At 43.4% G+C, this 16,031-nt stretch overlaps 1 pseudogene; it reads right to left on the reverse strand.

The window, feature by feature from the left end:
• Positions 1–3,400: 3,400 nt before the first annotated feature.
• The window catches only part of LOC129839210 (zinc finger protein 91-like), a 52,530-nt pseudogene continuing 39,899 nt past the window's right edge, over positions 3,401–16,031 (reverse strand).

Below are 16,031 nucleotides of genomic sequence, written 5' to 3' on the forward strand. Positions count from 1 at the left end.
TAAAATAATGACAGCATACTGTAGTTCAGATAGAGACTGATCAGCAGGGCGGGCAATATAGTACACAACTGTATCGTCTGCATACAGATGCAGGAAGCAGTTTATTTTGACAAAACAATATTGTTAATATATACAATAATGTTGTTTATTAGACATTCTAACATATAACACAATGCCTAGGTACTAGCAAAGGAGGGCTGTGTGCACCTGCTGACTCCTTTCGTGGTGCGTGTTTCTGTAAGACGTCTAGGTGTAGCAGGTAAGGCGGAGTCAGGCGCAGGACACAGAGATGAGTAATACACGTAACTTTACTCAAAACAACAAATATATTCCAAGAAGGAAAATATTCAAGCTCACAAATAGAGACAAAATTACAAAGAACAAACACGCACAAAACCATGGGGGAACCAGAGGGTTAAATAAGGAACATAATTATGGGAATGGAAACCAGGTGTGTACAATGAAGACAAAACAAATGGAAAATGAAAAGTGGATCGGTGGCGGCTAGAAAAACGGTGACGTCGACCGCCAAACGCCGCCCAATCAAGGAGAGGGACCAACTTCGGCGGAAGTTGTGACAAGTAATCTTTTTTTATTGACATGTTTATAATCCAAAAGTATGTTTTTAGAGGGGAGGGAAATACTGTTTATGTTAAACTGTAGAGAACAAGAACCTTTGGTGAATCAAGGAGTCCCTGATATTTTATATACTACACATGTCCAAAAAGCTGGTTCTGACAATAAACGTTTCAGTTTCAAACGTCAAGACAGGACCGTACTGTAGTACTAGACTATTACACTGTTATGTACTACTAATGTACTAGTATCTAAGATGTTTAGGAATATCAACAGGGGGAACATGTACACAATATAACACATTCCCACAGCATCTAAGGATACTGACACTGACATTATATTATGTTATGTGACAGTAGCATAAGGATACAGAACCAGTCAAAAGTTTGGACACATCTACTCATTCAAGGGTTTTTCTTTATTTTCACTATTTTATACATTGTAGAATAATATATGAAGACATCAAAACCATGAAATAGCAGTGAAGTCCTATTACCAGTCAGGTAGGAAGTAGCAGTGAAGTCCTATTACCAGTCAGGTAGGAAGTAGCAGTGAAGTCCTACTACCAGTCAGATAGGAAGTAGCAGTGAAGTCCTATTACCAGTCAGATAGGAAGTAGCAGTGAAGTCTTACTACCAGTCAGATAGCAAGTAGCAGTGAAGTCCTATTACCAGTCAGATAGGAAGTAGCAGTGAAGTCCTATTACCAGTCAGATAGGAAGTAGCAGTAAAGTCCTATTACCAGTCAGGTAGGAAGTAGCAGTGAAGTCCTACTACCCGTCAGGTAGGAAGTAGCAGTGAAGTCCTATTACCAGTCAGATATGAAGTAGCAGTGAAGCCCTATTACCAGTCAGATAGGAAGTAGCAGTGAAGTCCTATTACCAGTCGGATAGGAGGTAGCAGTGAAGTCCTATTACCAGTCAGATAGGAAGTAGAAGTGAAGCCCTATTACCAGTCAGATAGGAAGTAGCAGTGAAGCCCTATTACCAGTCAGATAGGAAGTAGCAGTGAAGCCCTATTACCAGTCAGATAGGAAGTAGCAGTGAAGCCCTATTACCAGTCAGGTAGGAAGTAGCAGTGAAGTCCTATTACCAGTCAGATAGGAGGTAGCAGTGTCAACACTGCCAAGTGGCTGGGATGTCCTCCATAAACACCATCTGTTGTCTGCACACCTCTGACCACAGATCAAATCAAATGTTATTGGTCTCATACACATATTTCTCTGATGTCACCGCGGGTGTAGAGAAACAGTGCTGTAATATCTAACAATACAAAACAATACATGCAAATCCCCACAATGTACACTGCTCAAAAAAATTAAGGGAACACTTAAACAACACAATGTAACTCCAAGTCAATCACACTTCTGTGAAATCAAACTGTCCACTTAGGAAGCAACACTGATTGACAATACATTTCACATGCTGTTGTGCAAATGGAATAGACAAAAGGTGGAAATTATCGGCAATTAGTAAGACACCCCTAAAAAAGGAATGGTTCTGCAGGTGGTGACCACACACCACTTCTCAGTTCCTATGCTTCCTGGCTGATGTTTTGGTCACTTTTGAATGCTGGCGGTGCTTTCACTCTAGTGGTATTATGAGACGGAGTCTACAACCCACACAAGTGGCTCAGGTAGTGCAGTTCATCCAGGATGGCACATCAATGCGAGCTGTGGCAAAAAGGTTTGTTGTGTCTGTCAGCGTAGTGTCCAGAGCATGGAGGCGCTACCAGGAGACAGGCCAGTACATCAGGAGACGTGGAGGAGGCCGTAGGAGGGCAACAACCCAGCAGCAGGACCGCTACCTCCGCCTTTGTGCAAGGAGGTGCACTGCCAGAGCCCTGCAAAATGACGTCCAGCAGGCCACAAATGTGCATGTGTCAGCATATGGTCTCACAAGGGGTCTGAGGATCTCCTCTCGGTACCTAATGGCAGTCAGACTACCTCTGGCGAGCACATGGAGGGCTGTGCGGCCCCACAAAGAAATGCCACCCCACACCATGACTGACCCACCGCCAAACCGGTCATGCTGGAGGATGTTGCAGGCAGCAGAACGTTCTCCACGGCGTCTCCAGACTCTGTCACGTCTGTCACATGTGCTCATGTGCTCAGTGTGAACCTGCTTTCATCTGTGAAGAGCACAGGGCGCCAGTGGCGAATTTGCCAATCTCGGTGTTCTCTGGCAAATGCCAAACGTCCTGCACGGTGTTGGGCTGTAAGCACAACCCCCACCTGTGGACGTCGGGTCCTCATACCACCCTCATGGAGTCTGTTTCTGATCGTTTGAGCAGACACATGCACATTTGTGGCCTGCTGGAGGTCATTTTGCAGGGCGCTGGCAGTGCACCTCCTTGCACAAAGGCGGAGGTAGCGGTCCTGCTGCTGGGTTGTTGCCCTCCTACGGCCTCCTCCACGTCTCCTGATGTACTGGCCTGTCTCCTGGTAGCGCCTCCATGCTCTGGACGCTACGCTGACAGACACAGCAAACCTTTTTGCCACAGCTCGCATTGATGTGCCATCCTGGATGAACTGCACTACCTGAGCCACTTGTGTGGGTTGTAGACTCCGTCTCATGCTACCACTAGAGTGAGAGCACCGCCAGCATTCAAAAGTGACCAAAACATCAGCCAGGAAGCATAGGAACTGAGAAGTGGTCTGTGGTCACCACCTGCAGAATCACTCCTGTTTTGGGGGGTGTCTTACTAATTGCCTATAATTTCCACCTTTTGTCTATTCCATTTGCACAACAGCATGTGAAATGTATTGTCAATCAGTGTTGCTTCCTAAGTGGACAGTTTGATTTCACAGAAGTGTGATTGACTTGGAGTTACATTGTGTTGTTTAAGTGTTCCCTTTATTTTTTTGAGCAGTGTATTTTAAATATTTTGAAATATAGAAATTGTAAAACGACAATGTCAGAGTCCGGAATATAATTATATACAGTTTGTTTACAATGTATATGATGGTGTGTAAAGACATTACGGACCTTATATGAATAGAAAAGCTATATACAGCAGTAGTTATATAGGATGAGCCTTGACTAGAATACAGGGTGGAGAACTGGGTGGTAGACAGCTAGTAACAGTGACTAAAGTTCAGGGCAGGGTACTGGGCGGAGGCCGACTAGAGGTGACTATTTATCAGTCTGATGACCTGGAGATAGACCACACATTAACCACACAATAAGCATTGTGGTGGCAGCATCATGTTATGGGTATGCTTGTCACCGGCAGGGACTGGGGAGTTTGTCAGAATCAAAATAAATATGAAAGGAGCAAAGCCCAGGTAAAAAGTTAGAGGAAAACCCACATCAGTCTTCTGAAAACATGTTTCCATCACATCTGTTTTGAGTTTTTTATAAGGTATGACTTTACTCAAATAAAAACTTTCGATGGAAACGTGGTTAATCAATCTGTATACAGCCTAATTATGTTCCCCTCAGGAAGCTCCGGTAAACAGTGGTTGTAGTGCACTGCTGCCACCACCAGGCCTGGAGTCCATTTTGACTTTGTTGATAGCTAGCTGTGATAGCTAACTGTGATAGCTAGTGGTGTTAAGACTTAGCAGCTAACTGGCTACCGAACAACCTATTGTGTGTATTGAACATTCATATTGGACTTGCATTTGTAAGGCTTCTCACCTGTGTGCAGTTTCATGTGTTCTTTCAGCTTTCCTGAATGGTTAAATCTCTTTCCACAGTGGGAGCAGTGGTAGGGCTTCTCCCCGGTGTGTATTCGCTCATGAGCTTTCAGGTTTCCTAACTGGATAAAACGCTTTCCACACTGGGAGCAGCAGTAAGGCTTCTCCCCTGTGTGTATTCGCTCATGAACTTTCAGGCATCGTAAATGGGTAAAACGCTTTGCGCACTGGGAGCAGTGGTAAGGCTTCTCCCCTGTGTGGATTCTCACGTGACTTTTAAGTGACTGTGATGAGTAATATATCTTCCCACAGTCTAAGCATTTGTAAGGTTTCTCACCTGTGTGTACTCGCTCATGAGCTTTCAGGTTTCCTAACTGGGTAAAACTCTTTCCACACTGGGAGCAGCGGTAAGGCTTCTCCCCTGTGTGTATTCGCTCATGGGTTTTCAGGCTTCCTAAATGGGTAAAACTCTTTCCACACTGGAAGCAATGGTGTGGCTTCGCTCCTGTGTGTCCCCGCTTATGTCTTTTCAGGCTTCCTAACTTGGTAAAACTCTTTCCAATCTGGGAGCAGAGGCGTCGTCTTGCTGGTTTGGACGTCTTTGGGTCCTCCAAGTTTGGTTTTCCTCCTGCCAAAGACAGTGTTAATTAAAGTCCAAAACCTTCGTTTTTTTTACTACATGAATATTGAAAAATATAAACATGAATATTGAAAACAAATGTTTATATTATTTTTAAATAGTTAAACATAATATACTTTAAGGGTATATCAGTTTCAGGGCCTCTGCTAGTGTTAAAGTTATGGGCCATTTTATACAGAGAAATTAGCAAACTAGGACATGTAACTTAAGGTTCCCAGTTCAATGATATTATAAGCCTCGTTAGGGGCGGAGTCTAGGGAGATCCAGTCAAACAACGTCAATTGAGCAATGGCCAATAGCAGACCACGCCACTTCCCATATAAGGGACATAGTCGCTCCCGTCTTCCATGTGTGAAAGGCAACCTGGTGAATATCATAGAATCAGGGTTCTGTTAGGTAACCTGGTGAATATCATAGAATCAGGGTTCTGTTAGGTAACCTGGTGAATATAATAGAATCAGGGTTCTGTTAGGCAACCTGGTGAATATCATAGAATCAGGGTTCTGTTAGGTAATCTGGTGAATATCATAGAATCAGGGTTCCGTAAGGGAACCTTCAGTTCTATTTCAATGACTCGTTAGTCTCTCACTTTGGGGATATAGTCAACTACCACAGAGCTCATATACTCTCTGATGCCAAGTCTAGACAGGATCATCCCTCAGAGGTCCCCACTCTACTCACCGTATGTGTAGTGATGTCCGTCAGTAGAACCTCATGAAGGTACATCACCACAACATGCTGCATTACAGATCTCTTGAACAGAGATGCCTTTGAACAATGCCTATGTTGTAGCCATACCTCTGGTGGATTGAGCCATCAAGCCCTCCGGAGGTGTCAGATCCTTGCTACTATAGAACCTCATGAAGGTATGGGGGTGTAACTCATTATACGGATATAATGGCTGAAGTAAAGCAGTTTTGAACAAGATAAATCTAATTTCTATTCTTTCCAGCGGCTCCAACAGCAGAAATGGCCTCAAGCAAAACATAAAAATCCCAGGATGGGACTAGCTGTTTGGGTTCTGGGCGTAGGTGACCCTTCATAAAACAACAGATCAGGGGGTGTTCCACTGTATAGTTGTTGCAGCCTAAATGGCAGCCAAATATACATTTATAGTTGAAAAGGTTTTCCTTCGTCAGAAGGCAGAGTAGCTCTGAAACAGAGCAACAAAGGGACTGATTTATTTCTGATCTCACCATCTGTTAAATACACTGTGCTATAGTAATTATTGTGCTATAGTGAGTGTGTGGCTCTAGCCCTTATTGTGCTATAGTGAGTGTGTGGCTCTAGCCCTTATTGTGCCATAGTGAGTGTGTGGCTCTAGCACTCTGAATAGAGTTAATTATCAAGGAGGACGGTCACGTGTGTTGAGAAGCAGAGGATCACTAGTTTGAGTCCAGTATGGGGACAGTGGAGAAAACTAAACTGTTAGCAGCACACTGGCGTCAGTTACACATGAAATCAATAAAGTTAGTCATTTCAAAATTAAGACATGTTCTGTTAAGGTCTATATGTTGGAGCCGGCTGGGCTCCCTGCCTGTGCCATTAAACCCCTACAACTCATCCAGAACGCCGCAGCCCGTCTGGTGTTCAACCTTCCCAAGTTCTCTCACGTCACCCCGCTCCTCCGCTCTCTCCACTGGCTTCCAGTTGAAGCTCGCATCCGCTACAAGACCATGGTGCTTGCCTACGGAGCTGTGAGGGGAACGGCACCTCAGTACCTTCAGGCTCTGATCAGGCCCTACACCCAAACAAGGGCACTGCGTTCATCCACCTCTGGCCTGCTCGCCTCCCTACCACTGAGGAAGTACAGTTCCCGCTCAGCCCAGTCAAAACTGTTCGCTGCTCTGGCCCCCCAATGGTGGAACAAACTCCCTCACGACGCCAGGACAGCGGAGTCAATCACCACCTTCCGGAGACACCTGAAACCCCACCTCTTTAAGGAATACCTAGGATAGGATAAAGCAATCCTTCTGACCCCCCCCCCCCCCCCCTAAAAGATTTAGATGCACTATTGTAAAGTGGCTGTTCCACTGGATGTCATAAGGCAGGGGTGTCAAAGTCAAATGGACGGAGGGCCAAATAAAAAATTTAGCTACAAGCCGAGGGCCGGACTGTTCGAATGTTCATTGAAAAATTTTTAAATGACGCATATAGTCTAGTGAACCTAATTGAACCTACTGAAAACCTAACAAATATATTCCAATATGATCAGATAAATAAAGCAATATTTTCTTATGGCTCTGTCAGTAATCTTTAATTTTCAACAGACACAAAAGACAAATTTCCTTTAAATAAAAATCCCCATAACATGAACATTAAATGAAAGAAACCGGTATTCAAGGCACCATCAGTAGCCTATATTTTCTATTTTAGCAAAAGTGGGCTAAATTTACTTCAAAGAAAAAAACAATAATAGCAATTTTCTATCATCCACTCAACTGAAATATTTTTAAAATATAATTGGATTGAAATACAATAAAATAAAGTGCAAAAATCTATTAATCAAAAACAACACTTTGTTTAAGGAGAAGTAACATGCAGTGAAAACAAATATTAAACTTTAACTTTTAAACTTGAACTGAGTAAAAACTCTAAATATGTGATTGCACAGTAATGTTCACTTGTTTGAGGTTGAGGGTGATACTTGGTGGTGTCCCATCTTTTCCACAAGTTCATCAATGTTCGGGGTAAGGCTCTGAGCTGAGGAAATCCTCAGAATTGAGTGGAGGTGTTCAGCAGTAAGTCGACTTCTGTGTGATGTTTTGTTCAGGTTCATCAAAGAAAACAGTTGTTCACACAGGTATGTGCTGCCAAACATAGACAACGTTTGAGCAGCCTGGATGCGCAGCTGGGGCATTGTGTCGGGGAGGAAACGGGCGAACTCCGCAGCACCCACTGCCGCATATTTTGCCCTCAGTGCATCATTGCATTGGAGGTCAATCAACTCCATTTGGAGGTTTGGTGGTGAGCTTTCCACGTCAACAGCAAATGGGTTACCGAGCAGTTCCAACCTGCTTTTTTGTGCTTCAAAGTCAGCAAATCGGCGTCGAAAGTCAGCGGCAAGCATACCTATTTTATCAGCCAACTGTGCGCTCGGGAACGCACTGGTAGAGAGCTTCTCTTTCATGGTCTGGCAGCTGGGAAAGTGGCTCAAATTTTCTTTCCGCATCTGCGTCTCCCACAGAGTCAGTTTGGTTTTAAATGCCTTCACTGTACTGTACATATCAGAGATGACATGATCCCGACCCTGCAGCTGCAAGTTCATTGCATTCAGATGACTCGTAATGTCACACAGAAAAGCCATTTCACACAGAAACATTTCGTCTCGGAGTTGTGTTGTGTCTTTCCCTTTGCTGTCCAAGAACAGACAAATCTCCTCACGAAGCTCGAAACATCTTTGAAGCACCTTTCCCTGGCTTAGCCATCGCACCTCTGTGTGATAAGGCAAATCACCATGCTCCGTTTCTAACTCCGTCAGAAATGCCTTGAACTGGCGGTGATTCAAACCTTTGGCTCTGATAAAGTTAACTGTGCGCGTGATGATGCTCATTACATGCTCCATTTTCAAGGCTTTACCGCACAACGCTTCCTGGTGTATGATACAATGATAAGCTGTCAGCTCACCTGTCGCGTTTTCCTCTTGCATCTTTTCCCGTATCTTCGCCACCAGTCCGCTCCTGTGTCCACACATCGCAGGTGCTCCGTCGGTTGTCAAACCCACGAGTTTTTCCCAAGGCAGCTCCATCTCATTTACACATCTTGACACCTCTTCATACAAATCATGCCCCGTAGTTGTGCCATGCATAGGACGTAAAGCCAAAAACTCCTCTGTCACGCTTAGGCTGGAGTCCACTCCGCGGATGAAAATTGACAACTGGGCAATGTCAGAAATGTCGGTGCTCTCATCCACAGCCAAGGAATATGCAATGAAATCTTTTCCCTTTTTCACAAGCTGCTCTTTTAGATTGATGGACAACTGGTCTACTCTCTCGGCAATGGTGTTTCTGCTCAGACTCACATTTAAAAAGAGTTGCCTTTTTTCTGGGCAAACTTCGTCACAAACTTTAATCATGCAGTTTTTGATGAAATCCCCCTCCGTAAATGGCCGGGCTGATTTAGCGATCTCTTCTGCCAAAATAAAACTGGCCTTGACAGCAGCCTGGCCTTGTGATTTGGCTTTTTTGAACAGAGCCTGTCGAGATTTGAGGCCTCGTTTTAATTCCTCTGCCTTTTGTAGCCTTTGTTCCATGTCCATATTCTTGTTTTTGTCCGCGTGTTTCGTTTCATAATGTCGTCTCAGATTATACTCTTTCAGTACCGCCACACTTTCTCCACACAGAAGACACACAGGTTTTCCAGCTACCTCCGTGAACATATACTCCGACTCCCACCTTGTTTGAAACCCCCGGTTCTCAGTGTCCACCTTCCGTTTTGCCATTTTTGATGGGTATCTGAAAGTTAATTTTACTGTGATGCTGACGACTGCTGTGCCAATAAATATTGAAATGAAGCAGCCTACTGCTCGGTGCGTCACCGTTGCATTGTGGGAAATGTAGTATTGGTGCGTGTAAAAGATCTGCGGGCTGCCGGCTTGCTGCGGTCTGCGGGCCGGTTCTAATAATAAATCAAGATCATCCCAGGGGCCGTAAAAAACCTTCTCGCGGGCCGGATGTGGCCCGCGGGCCTTGACTCTGACATATGTGTCATAAGGTGAATGCACCAATTTGTAAGTCGCTCTGGATAAGAGCGTCTGCTAAATGACTTAAATGTAAATGGAGCCCCCCATTCCCCAAAAGAATGCTTTTCATTCAATCAAAATACATAGCTTTTAGAAAAGGCTTACAGAACTTGTTTTAAAATATATATTTGCCATTTTCAACAAGTTCTGTAGATCATGATGAAGAAATACAGACCACATTGAAGTGTCTGGAGTTTAGTGTCTGCGGGTATTGTAAAGATAGGGGGGGGGTTGACTGGGACTGGCAATTTAACATCAATAATGTTTTTAGGAAAACATTAACCTTACATTGGATCAGCTTGAAACTGTCTCTCTAAATCTACCTTTCATTAAGGTTTTATATGGTCTATTGGTTTCTCTCTTTTCATTGGTAGAATCCTTTTTCAGTGTTGTGATATTCATAACATCCATATCCACCAGTCTATCTTCCTGTCAACTTACAGACTCTGCTGGTTGTCCTGGTAACAGATACCAGTCTATCTTCACGTCAACTAACAGAACTCTGCTGGTTGTCCTGGTAACAGATATCAGTGGACAGATCTATTTTATTTGTTCAAACTAAACTACAGCACTTACTTTGATGAGTCAAATCTGATCCTTTCTTCTCTTCTCCTCCTCTCACAGTTCCACTCAGCCCCGTTGTTTTCCTGCAGTCCACCAGCAGCACAGACAACCTCTTCATACCCAGCAGTAAGGCGCTACCGGGAGAGGAACGACACGGGGACTCCGGGAGGGAGGAAGGGCAAGCGTTGTCCTGGTAACCCTAAAGAGGGGACACAGACACATATCATTATGGATGCTGATGTCACTGTTGTCATGAAGTGCTTTACAGAAACCCAGCCCAGACCCTGATAGAGCAAACTGTATGCTAGACCAAACCAAACTGTACCATCTGGTGTTCTGATCTGGAGAGACTCTTCTCTGCCTCGTCAGCATCAGGATGTTGTTGAGGCTCCCCGGAGGATCCACGATAGTCATGTCTCTCTCCTGTGTGAATGAGAACATCAAACAAATTGTAAACTTATGATCTTTTATTACAATCATAGGGTCTTACAAGAGGCATTAATATGTCTAAAATGGGCCTACAATGGCCACTTTTATCATGATTTTATAAAATAATGTTTGTGTTGCAAATGTAAAAGGGTGGTTCCACGAAATGGTTGGCTTTTGCGTCCCTTTGATATTTTAAGTAGAAAATATCCACCAATATTGAATTTTAAAAGACTTATATTAGATGGGGAACTTTAATGTAGACCACATGGAGAATTCAATAAATCTAATTTAAAAGTCCCCAAAATATATGTACCAACTGCAGATTGAACATTTAACAATTTATAGAGTACAAAACATATTCAAGTGTAGAACTTCAGTAGAATGCCCCTTTAAAACCACACATTAGTTCAACAACAGTTTGTGCCCCTGTTGAAGACAGTACTCACTGGTGTTAATCAGATATTCTGTCTCCTCCTCTTTCACTCCCAAAACGTCTTCCTCCTTCACCTTTGTTGAGATAGCATCCTCTTCCTCTCTAAAAGGTTCTATCTCTTCTTTCACTGTAACAGCCTCCTCTTCTTTCACTATAATCACTATAACAGCCTCCTCTTCTTTCACTATAACAGCCTCCTCTTCTTCCACCATAACAGCCTCCTCTTCTTCCACCATAACAGCCTCCTCTTCTTCCACCATAACAGCCTCCTCTTCTTCCACCATAACAGCCTCCTCTTCTTCCACCATAACAGCCTCCTCTTCTTTCACTGTAACAGCCTCCTCTTCTTCCACCATAACAGCCTCCTCTTCTTTCACTATAACAGCCTCCTCTTCTTTCACTGTAACACCCTCATCTTCCACGACATTGTTCAGTCCCAGAGCTTCTTTCTCCATACAGCAGACCCCCTCTTCTTTAGCAGGGGATAAATAGTTTAGTGAGCTCATGGTCGGGGATGTTAGCTAGTTAGTTAGCATTAGCGACTAGCCTAGTGCTAGGCTCAGTATCAATCTTTAACACGTTTGCAAATTGAACAAGCAAATTAGATTAAAGGTCATCAGTTGATAAGTCAACAGAAATGTGTTCAAAACACTGAGATTAGCTAATGTAAACAAACACGGTGTAAAGCGTCAATCTATCGGTGTTATGTTGGCTAGCAAGCTACCGAGGTGGTTGAAAACGTCGACGCCTTGTTGTTCCTGAAGAAGCGTCCCGTCCAGTAAATTATACGTCACGCAAGAGGCATCACCTGAAAGATGCAAATCGCCATCTGCTGACTGGAGTGGGTAACGCAGTTTGGAAAAAATAGTTATTACACTTTTGTATTGGAAAGAACGTCATAATAATTTAACAATAAGCTGATATATTTTCTCTTACGTCTCACAAATAATACTTTCCTGTACACAGACGTAGAAGCTTAATATGAATATGTAGATGATGAATAAATACATCTATGAATAGGTAGGGTTTTAATACAGATTTTCTCTGTTTATTTTCACATTCATTTTTATCTAGATGTGACGGTACTTTTCCCTTAAAGTCACGCTGTATAAGATACAAATCATACTGTAAACAACAGAGCAAATGCATCACATGCAAACAGCACTTGATTATCTGTAGTGCTATACACTGGGTAGACAAAACATTAAGAACACCTGCTCCTTCCATGACTTAGACTGACCAGGTGAATCCAGGCTAAAGCTATGATCCCTTACTGATGTCACTAGTTAAATCCAATTCAATCAGTGTAGATGAAGAGGGAGAGACAGGTTAAAACATGATTTTTAAGCCGTGAGACAATTGAAGTATGGATTGTGTATGTGCATCATTTAGAGAGTGAATGGGGAAGACAAAATATGTAAGTGTTTTTGAAAGGGGGATGGTAGTAGGTGCCAGGCGCACCGGTTTGTGTCAAGAACTGCAACGCTGCTGGGTTTTTCAGCTCAACAGTTTCCCATGTGTACCAAGAATGGTCCACCAACCTAACAGTGGCGGTCAGTGCCGTTTAAGATGAGGGAGGACCATTTTGTTTTTCATGAGCATGGCCTTATTTTTACTACACCATATTGGATGACTTTCATTCATATTCCATTCACCCAGTTCAACATAACAGCGATAGGTTTAGACTACTACACGATACTAAAATTTAAATTATTATTTGGTGACGTGATTATCTTTAGTATAGTTTTATTTAAAAAAGGTTCACTTTTATATGTTTTACCATTTTTATTTTTCTGGAAAATCCCTGAGGAGGAGGGTCCTCCCCTTCCTCCTCTGAGGAGCCTCCACTGCACCCAAAGGACATCCAGCCAACTTGACACAATTGTGGGAAGCATTGGAGAACATGGGCCATAGCGCCTGCATGCTCTGGACACTACGCTGACAGACACAGCAAACCTTTTTGCCACAGTTCGCATTGATGTGCCATCCTGGATGAACTGCACTACCTGAGCCACTTGTGTGGGTTGTAGACTCCGTCTCATGCTACCACTAGAGTGAGAGCACCGCCAGCATTCAAAAGTGACCAAAACATCAGCCAGGAAGCATAGGAACTGAGAAGTGGTCTGTGGTCACCACCTGCAGAATCACTCCTGTTTTGGGGGGTGTCTTGCTAATTGCCTATAATTTCCACCTTTTGTCTATTCCATTTGCACAACAGCATGTGAAATTTATTGTCAATCAGTGTTGCTTCCTAAGTGGACAGTTTGATTTCACAGAAGTGTGATTGACTTGGAGTTACATTGTGTTGTTTAAGTGTTCCCTTTATTTTTTTGAGCAGTGTACATTTAAACTCAGTTTTCCACAATTCCTGACATTTAATCCTTTTAAAAATTCCCTGTCTTAGGTCAGTTAGGATCACCACTTTATTTTTTAAGAATGTGAAATGTCAGAATAATACCAGAGAGAATTATTTATTTCAGCTTTTATTTCTTTCATCACATTCTGTCACGATTGACCATGGGAGAGAGAGAGGACCAAGGCGCAGCATGTAAAAAAGACATCTTCTCTTTATTTAGGAGAAAACGAACGAAGCAAAACAACAAATAGACGACCGTGAAGCTAGAACCGAACGAAATGCAAACATGCAACCTGGACACAGACACAGACCTAGACAATGACCCGACAAAAACATGATGCCTATGGCCGCCTAAAATATGGCTCCCAATCAGAGACAAATGAAAGACATCTGTCTCTAATTGGGAACCACTCAGGCAACCATAGACATACCTAGAACATTCACTCAACCATAGACATACCTAGAAACATTCACTCAACACAAACCCATAAACTAAACCCAACACCCCCCTTTTCCATATAACCACCAAAAACGAAACAAAACACAAACATTCCCCATGTCACACCCTGACCTAACTAAAATAATAAAGAAAACAAAAGAATACTAAGGCCAGGGCGTGACACATTCCCAGTGGGTCAGAAGTTTACATACACTCAATTAGTATTTGGTAGCATTGCCTTTAAATTGTTGAACTTGGGTCAAACGTTTCGGGTAGCCTTCCACAAGCTTCCCACAATAAGTTGGGTGAATTTTGGCCCATTCCTCCTGACAGAGCTGGTGTAACTGAGTCAGGTTTGTAGGCCTCCTTGCTCGCACACGCTTTTTCAGTTCTGCCCACAAATCTTCTATGGGATTGAGGTCAGGGCTTTGTGATGGCCACTCCAATACCTTGACTTTGTTGACCTTAAGCCATTTTGCCACACCTTTGGAAGTATGCTTGTAGTCATTGCCAATTTGGAAGACCCATTTGCAAACAAGCTTTAACTAGGCCCATTTTAGACAAATTTATGCCTCATGTAAGAGCCTATGATTGTAATAGAATATCATAAGTTGACTGTCTGATGTTGTCATTCACACAGGAGAGAGATATGACTATTGTGGATCCTCTGGGGAGCCTCAACAACATCCTGATGCTGACGAGTCAGAGAAGAGTCTATCCAGATCAGAACACCAGATGGTACAGCTTGGTCTGGTCTAGCATACAGCTTGCTCTATTGGGGTCTGGGCTGGGTTTCTGTAAAGCACTTCATGACAACAGTGACAAAAGCATCCATAATGATATGCGTCTGTGTCCCCTCTTTATGGTTACCAGGACAACGCTAGCCCTTCCACCCTCCTGGAGTCTCTGTGTCATGCCTCTTCCAGTAGCACCTTACTGCTGGGTATGAAGAGGTTGTCTGTGCTGCTGGTGGACTGCAGGAAAACAACCGGGCTGAGTGGAACTGTGAGAGGAGGAGTAGGCCTCCTTGCTCACACACTCTTTCAGTTCTGCCCACAATTTTTCTATAGGATTGAGATCAGGGCTTTGTGATGGCCACTCCAATACCTTGACTTTGTTGTCCTTAAGCCATTTTACCACAACTTTGGAAGTTTGCTTGGGGTCATCGTCCATTTGGAAGACCCATTTGCGACCAAGCTTTAACTTCCTGACTTATGTCTTTAGACGTTGCTTCAATATATCCACATAATTTGCCATCCACATAATTTGCCTTCCTCATGATGCCATCTATTTTGTGAAGTGCACCAGTCCCTCCTGCAGCAAAGCACCCCCACAACATGATGCTGCCACCCCCGTGCTTCACGGTTGGGATGGTGTTCTTCGGCTTGCAAGCATCCCCCTTTTTCCTCCAAACATAACGATGGTCATTATGGCCAAGCAGTTATTTTTTTGTTTCATCAAACCAGATGACATTTCTCCAAAAAGTACAATCTTTGTCCTCATGTGCAGTTGCAAACTGTAGTCTGGCTTTTTTTTTTAGGCGGTTTTGGAGCAGTGGCTTCTTCCTTGCTGAGCGGCCTTTCAGGTTATGTCGATATAGGACTCGTTTTACTGGGATATAGATACTTTTGTACCCGTTTCCTCCAGCATCTTCACAAGCATCTTCACAATGCTCTCATACTCGAAATCCAAGATGGCAGCATGTCAAGTCGTTTGTCTGTGACTAGTACATTTTAACCTACTAATAACCTATTTATTTATGGTTGAGTAACTTCCTTGTTGTGTAGTGCAAACTATTTTGTTTTTGCTGGTGTAAAGATCACGGGTCCTCCTCAACTCGCCACTTCAGTACTTGAAGTTTACCAAAGTAACCCTATCTCTGGCTGGCCTGAGTTCCTTCTTCGTCTGCGGAGTGTCTCGTCCAAGCTACTCCTTTTTGCTCTTCGCTTGGCTGTCAGTGGCAGCTCAACAATCCCCAACCCGTTCTCAACACCCAATCTACTCACACACGCAAACACTCATATTCAGACTCATATATACACACTGTCCCTCTCTCCCCTTACTCTCGTTGACCTCTTTTTTTTTTTTACATTTGTCAGAGAAAATGACAATTTTCGTAGTGTTGCTTTGTGCACTGACTTTACTGAACTCAGGAGATAACAAACATTGTCGCTGGGTGAGTACATCTGACAATGTGCTCTCCCGTCCATTAGA

Source organism: Salvelinus fontinalis, chromosome 40, assembly GCF_029448725.1.
Source record: "Salvelinus fontinalis isolate EN_2023a chromosome 40, ASM2944872v1, whole genome shotgun sequence".
In the NCBI taxonomy this organism is placed as follows: domain Eukaryota; kingdom Metazoa; phylum Chordata; class Actinopteri; order Salmoniformes; family Salmonidae; genus Salvelinus; species Salvelinus fontinalis.